We start from the raw sequence: 7,949 nt of genomic DNA, 5'->3' as shown, positions 1-7,949 counted from the left end.
AAGGTAAAATTTATCAAACTTTTCAGGTTTTATGATCTAAAAAATTTGGTGCTCAAGGTCTTATGTGTCAAGTAGAAGCAATAACCCTAAAATTAAGCAGTACAAAATGCAGTACAGGATAAATACTATTAAAGAATAACCACAGAGTGAAAACAAGTCTTTAGTCTTCTATGCTACATCTAGAAACATCATTCTTTTTCAATGTTCTTTTCAAAGCAACCTTTCCTTTCGTGGCTTATCGTTCTTTTTTTCCCCATTGACTGAGAGGTGGGAGTAACAGAAGCACAAATGTGTGCATACACATGCGCGCGCGCGCGCACACACACACACACACACACACACACACACACACCCTTGTATATGGTTATGTGGGAGTAAGATGCATCCATACCTGTGGATGGGAGGGGTAAGAGTAGCATGCGTGTGTGTGTGTGTGTGTGTGTGTGTGTGTGTGTGTGTGTGTGTGTATAAGCACAGGCTTGGGAACACGTGCAACACAGTATATCTTATGAGGGCAAACAACTCTGTGCCCTGTAGATGGAATTGACGTGTCTTTGCAGCCTCATTTAGGTCGGTATCAAATTATCTGGATGTTTCTCATTACTTTGTGCTTTGGAATATGATCAGAAGACATTACGGATGGACATGGGAGTCTTGAGTACTTCCTCTCAGATAGGGAGAGATCTAATTGTGTTGATTCCAGGGCAACTCTGGCCCCTCTCCTAGGCTGAGCACTTAGGTAAAGAACCCAACAGCTTTTACCCCTCTTACTTTTTTTCCTGCCTCCCCTTTCCATATAGCTTAGCATATCCCTTATCTTTATATGTTTTGATGTTCTCAAGCAGGTGTCCTGGAAGCACCTTACTGAAGGGGCTATGCCTGGTCCAGTTTTTGACTGGTTTTATGAGAATAGGAGTGCTCACTTTCCTCTTTGGCATTTCTTGGGGCATATTCCATGCTGCTTCCCTGTGTGCAGCACTGTGTTAGTGTGGGGTAGGTGACCATGGAGACAGGCCAGAGGCAAAGACTGTGGCCTGTAGGACGAAGGAGCCACATCATTTAAAGAAAGGCCTTGGGTCTAGTTACAATGTACTGGAGCTTTTGGTATTGGTGTGTTCCTCTTTTCTTTTCTGCTTCTCTTTTCTCTTAAGTTTGGGCCAATATTAGATACTTAGTAAAGATTCATAATAGTATTGCATACTATGTGATATCAGACTTCCAATGCAATGTTTTATGATGAACAAGAGATGAAAAGTGAAAGCCATCTCTGTCATTTGACACCAGCACTGACTTTTTCGCGATACTTATTTTGAGCTTTCAGGTCTTTGTCCCTTCATGAACACTTTATGGAGACAGACAGACTTGTTACGAGAAGAGAAGGTATAAAGATAAGAAGACCCTCAACATCCACTTGATAGCACCCGTGAGACAGAAGCCGTTGGAGCCACCAGCGCTCACCGCTTTCCTATGCACAGTTTTAGTCTCAGTTTTCAGTAGTGTGCAAGTTTTAAGAGTACTTGCTCTAAAGTGAGACATTTTTATTTGTTGAAAAATTTAAAATTCTCACATTTAAAATTTTACATTTGGATATTTGTGTTCTAAATAGAAGATTAAGTAGAGGTGGGTGGAGGGGAGAATGAAGAAATTACAGAGGTGATGTGGAGCAATGATGGAAATATTAGTAGAAAGATGTGTTGACGAGCTGAGATCTAGCCTGCTCAGAGAGCCCCGTGCTTAGGTGCTATAGGCCTTGGAATCAGTTGATTGATTGATCCTTATCCAGACCCAATCCCAGCTACATGATCTTTTCCAGCACCTATTTCTCAGGAACCACCCCTCCTCCCCATCTTCCTCTTCTGTCCTCTGAATTTTATTGGGCAAGTCTCATCAGGTAGACCTGCCCCCCCCCCCCGACACTCACAGCTTTTGATGCCACCATCTTCCCCTAAGATACATCATGTGCAATGCACAAGTCTTATGTTTGTTGAGTGCAACATTTAAGAATTCTATCATGAAGCACCTACTCTTGAGTCTTTCTTCTTCAGCTTCATGAAGTCTGTGAATTATATCTTAGGTATTCTAAACTATTGGGCTAATATCCACTCATCAGTGAGTGCATACCATGTGTGTTCTTTTGTGATTGGGTTACCTCACAATGATATTTTCTAGTTCCATCCATTTGCCTAAGAATTTCATGAATTCATTGTTTTTAGTAGCTGAGTAGTACGCCATTGTATAAATGTACCACATTCTCTGTATCCATTCCTCTGTTGAAGGACATCTGGGTTCTTTCCAGTTTCTGGCTATCATAAATAAGGCTGCTATGAACATAGTGGAGTATGTGTCATTATGACATGTTGGAGCATCTTCTGGGTATATGCTGGAGTGGTCCTCAGATAATACTATGTCTAGTTTTCTAAGGAACTGACAAACTGATTTCCAGAGTGGTTGTACCAGCTTGAAAGCCCACTGACAAAAGAGGAATGTTCCTCTTTCTCCACATCCTCACCAGCATCTGCTGTCACCTGAGTTTTTGATTGTAGCTCTTCTGACTGGTGTGAGGTGAAATCTCAGGGTTGTTTTGATTTGCATTTCCCTAATGATTAAGGATGTTGAACATTTTTTTAGGTGCTTCTTGGCTGTTTGATATTCCTCAGTTGAGAGCTCTGTTTAGCTTTGTACCCCATTTTTAAAAGGTTTATTTGATTGTTTGGAGTCTAATTTCTTGAGTTCTTTGCATATATTGGATATTAGCCCTCTATTAGATGTCGGATTGGTAAAGATCTTTTCCCAATCTATTGCTTTCCGCTTTGTCCTATTGACAGTGTCCTTTACCCTACGGAAGCTTTGTAATTGTATAAGGTTCCATTTCTCAATTCTTGATCTTAGAGCATAAGCCATTGGTATTCTGTTCAGGAACTTTTCCCCTGTGCCCATGTGTTCAAGATTCATCCCCACTTTCTTCTGTACACGCTTCAGTGTGTCTGGTTTTATGTGTAGATCCTTGATCCACTTGGACTTGAGCTTTGTACAAGAAGATAAGAATGGATCAATTTGTATTCTTCTACGTGCTGTTCAACCTCCAGTTGAACCAGTGCCATTTGTTAAAAATGCTGTCTTCCCCCCTCCCCCACTGGATGGTTTTAGCTCTTTTGTCAAATATAAGTGACCATAGGTGTGTGGGTTCATTTTTGGGTCTTCAATTCTATTCCATTCATCTTCTTGCTTGTCTCTTTACCTATACCATGCAGTTTTGTTTTTTTTTTTTATCACTATTGCTCTATAATATAGCTTGAGGTCATGGACCATGATTTCCCCAGAAGTTCTCTTATTGTTGAGAGTAGTTTTTGCCATCCTGAGTTTTTGTTATTCCAAATGAATTTGAGAATTGTTCTTTCTAACTCTATGAAAAACTGAGTTGGAATTTTGATGGGGATTGCATTGAATCTGTAGATTGCTTTTGGCAAGATGGCCATTTTTACTATATTAATCCTACCAATCTATGAGCATGGGAAATCTTTCCATCTTCTGAGATCTTTTTTATTATTTTCCCCATAATTTTGAATAGCTTAGACTTTTAAATAAACTTAGTTAGTTTTATTGTTCCTATGATTGAAATTTCTAGAAACAATTTTATTAGGATATAATACACATACATTTTAATGTTGTAACGCTCTGCAATTACAATTATAATTTTGAAGATACAGGAATAGATGATATATGTAATGTCTGGAAGTATGGTTATGCACTGACTTTAACCTCTTACGTGAGATAAGATTGTATAATATAGGCTTGAGTAGCTCAGTGGTAGAGAGCTTACCTAACATGTGCAAAATCCTGGGTTTGATGCCCTCCCCACAACAACAAAAAAATATATTTCTAGTATTCAGGAGGTAGAGGAAGGAGGATCAGGAGTACAAGGACATCATGAGTTCAAGACCAGTCTGTGCACATGAGATCAAGACCAGACTGCACATGAAATCCTGTCTCAAAAAGCAAAAACCATAACCTTTGAAGAACTTTAATTAGGTATTTGGTGAGATCTACACACCTGAATGATCTATTAAGGTAATTAATGTATTACTAAATATCTAGGGAAAATCAAAAAGTACAAATAAGCAGAAATATACACTATTCTTGATAAATTAGTTATCATGGAAGATCATGTAGTAATGGTGCCATAGCTATAAATGCCTGCTTTAGAGCTATTCATTTGAAATTGGTTTCAGACACCCATGTCTAATTCTTGTAATGCTATCAAGATTTCTGTGACCTAAGTTTTGGCTTTCTGAATCATTGTATAACATGATGCATCTGGTTGGTGATAAAATAATATAATTCCATTTTTGATCAGAAAAGTCAAAATTAAGTTTTTGAATTCAATTAATAAGTTGACTCCAAAAATAGTTATAAATGGTGAGTTAGACATTTGAACAAGTGTAATGTTGGAAGTATCCTGCAGTGACAGCATTGATGTTGGTTTCTTTCCCCTACAATGTTTAGAACTTTAAATACATTTGAAAAAAAGAAAACAGAGCTGTGTAAGAATTGATGTGAAGTTTTATGCAGATAAAGATTAACATACATGCCTGTTGTAGCATCTTTCTGTTGACCAACTTGTTGTTTTATAGACTTAAATAACCAACTCCATTTGCCAAACCACTGATAGTTCTCCTTTAAGGTTGATTTTATGAATTCAGAGTAAAAATACTATTCTCCATTGCCTGTGAAAGCTTCTGAAGAGACTACAGGGACAGAGTCTTGCTGAGAATGTGAGACTGGTTTCCAGCTCAGTCCTGCTTCGCTCTCCCAAGGGTTGCCATTGTGGGCATATGTGACCACACATAGCTACAAAAAGTTTTAAGCGGAATGTGAGATGGCAGGGGTACCCTGTGACATTAAACAGTTTTATAGAGAGCTTTTAGGCTCAAAAGTAAAAGCTGATATATAAACCTACATTGTGTATTTTCTTTTGGTTGAGCAAATCTGTGTGTTGTGCATAAACAAATACTCGTGACATTAGAAAGGTAAAATCTGGGGAAGCAGAAATTTGTTCAAGTATTTCTGGGGCTGACATTCATACTGATACTCATGTCAAAATAAAAGGCAGTTATTAAACAGTTTCTATTGTGTGGACTGTATGTGGACTGTATGTGTGTGTTTGAGTACATGCGCATGCATGTAGGTACCCATGCCTGTTCTGTGTATATGGAGACCAGAAGGTAGCATCCAGTCTTCCTCTGTTGCTTTTCTTTGGGAGATGGGGTCTTTTGCTGAACTTGGAACTCACAAGGGCTAACCAGCAAAAACCAGCCTATCTCTGCCTCCACCTCTCAGTACTTGGATTATAGATGTGTATTGCCATGTTTTATGTGGGTATGGAGGTCCTAAATTCAGGTGCTCATGTTTGCATACCAAGCACTTTACCCTGAGTCATTTCTCTAGTCCCTTGATTTTTAAAGTTAACTTATTATTATGTACACATATACATACATATCATGTATATTTGGTTCTTTTGTAGTTCCTGTAAATTATGTTTTGATAAACCCATTTGTTTTTATGACTTCTTAGGTATCAATTAAGAAAAGAATTATTGTTGGATGTGGTGGTTTGTTTTTGTAATCTGAGCATTCTGGAGCTGAGGCAGGAGGATTATTAGTATTTTGAAGTCATTCTGGACTCCAGAGTGGGTTCTGGGACAGATTGGACCAGAGTGAGACATTACCTCAAAAAGAAAAGCATTTTTTATTAATTAGGGCGATTTTGGCTAAATTACACTGTTAAAATTTCTTCTGCTTCATCCTACTACCTTTCTTAATAGTAGAAAATACTAATTTTGTGTGGAATCTGTAGATCTTAGAATTATTTTATTGTTATACAATAGAAAAACAATGTTCAGAATTCATACTTGGGAGTCACATTCTTCCCAGAAAATGGGTAGATTTTTAGGGTTGGGGTGGGGTAGCAGTTGAATCATTTCTTTTGCTCCAGCTTTATCTGTAATATTGGAACTTTTGGATCTGTAAAAATTCTGAGGTGCTCGCTCATGTTGGAAGTAAACATTAGTACTTTTCTTTTCTTGTTAGCTGTAACCTACTACACATTTTCTTTTGGCCAAATCTCAGTCTTTTGTAAAACTTACATAACAGGCTTCTTACATAGTTCTGTGATGGAAGAGAGGGCTCTCTGCAGGCCTTATTTTAAGATGGTAGGCTCTGCTGGACCAAAACCTGAGGGCGTAATTAACAGTGTCTGTGGAGGGACCACGTGCACTGACTTCATGGGCCATTTGGCCTACTAGATGGGATTTAGGTCTTCATTCATTGTCGTGTGCTGTATTCCTGTGGGAGTATAAGGTCTAGCTGCTTTACATTGAATAAGTTCCGAATGTTTTATCTTGTTCCAGGGAGGGTGATTATACTCGAGAATGCACTTAATTACAAGCTTTATGTGTCTAGCATCCATTCAGCCTACGTCCTCTTCACTGCACCTAACATCATCTATGGAATTTCATTTGCAGGTTTTGGGAAGTCTAAAGCTGTCACATTTAAAATCTGCTTTGTGATGTGTGTGTGTGTGTGTGTGTGTGTGTGTGTGTGTATTGTGTGTTGTGTGTGTTTCCACCTTGCCATTTTGGAACTTTTTTGATTAGAATTTATGTATTAGTATTAATGTTATCAACAAAACAAACACATTTGCTAAAATTCTCAGGAAACAAGCATCATTTATGAGTGGCGGGTGATCTGAGAATGTTTGTAGTCAGGTGTGGAAGCCACAGGCCCATGTTGATAGCCTCATCTATTGCTTCAGTTGTTGAGAGAGGGCTCTGACTGAACCTGAGTTCACCCTTCCAGCTAGCCTGCCTGGCCAACCACCTGTGGGAGGCTTACCACACTGCCTCAGCAGCATGAACTTACAGATGTGTGCTTCCATGTTCTGCCTCTTAACATCTTTTTAATGTAACAATTTTATTATTGGATAAAAATCTAATTGGTCGTGATTTACTACTAAGTTTTTTTTTTGATAGAATCATCTTCCATTTAATTTTTTTACATAGTTCTTTTGGTTTGAGGGGCAGGTATCTTTGTATCTCTCAGACAGTCTTTGTCAACATCAAGTCGTGTTGCCTCATGTGTTTTATTTTCAAGATTTTGATTTATTCATGATTGAGAAGCCTGTAATTACATTTCAGGATTTTATCAGAATTTATAAGTGCATTTGGTCACTGTGCAACTTCTTTGGAAGATACATATTTTCCCTTTATTTATATTTAATGTGTGTGTGTGCACATGTGCACATGCATGTGCATGGGATTGGATGCTCTCCTTCAACCATGCGGGTCTCAGGCATCAAACTCAGGTTGTCAACCTTGGTGGCAGGCACCTCTGTCCGTTGAACAACCCCACCAGTACTGTTCTTTTTCTATCAAACAAATTTTCTTACATAAACTTCTTTAATGTGCAAGGCTTAGAGAAAGAGGGGAGTAGGTCTCTCTCTTTTTTTCATTTCTCCTGAGAAGTCTTTAAAAAGATGTTTATACAAATCAAATATGCTTATAACTTAAAAGAAATAATTTGGTGTGGCAAGTATTAGGTAATAATAATAAAAAGTATATATATACACTCTGTAACCTTTCTTTAAGTCTTTGGTTTAAGTCCTCTGTCATACAGTGCCAAAGCGTTGTTCTGAGCTGTGTGTGTTGAAACATGCATGCCTGTCCTAGTGTCGTAACTAATTATATCTCTGACATGCTTACTTCTAGTAATTGGATGTTGACCTCCCACAGCATGTGTTTTAACTTTTAGCTTTATCTGGAGGACCTGCTATAGGAATGAAGTTTTTACCACATAGCAGCTTAACAGTGTACACAGATTCTGTTTAAAATATACCATATACTTTATGTTTTGCAGAAATAGTGTATGTCCAGGGGAAAGGTTTTTTTCCTTTTA

This window comes from Apodemus sylvaticus, chromosome 14 (genome assembly GCF_947179515.1).
Source record: "Apodemus sylvaticus chromosome 14, mApoSyl1.1, whole genome shotgun sequence".
Lineage (NCBI taxonomy): Eukaryota > Metazoa > Chordata > Mammalia > Rodentia > Muridae > Apodemus > Apodemus sylvaticus.
The sequence above is the reverse complement of the archived record's forward strand: the minus strand, read 5'-3'. Positions refer to the sequence as shown.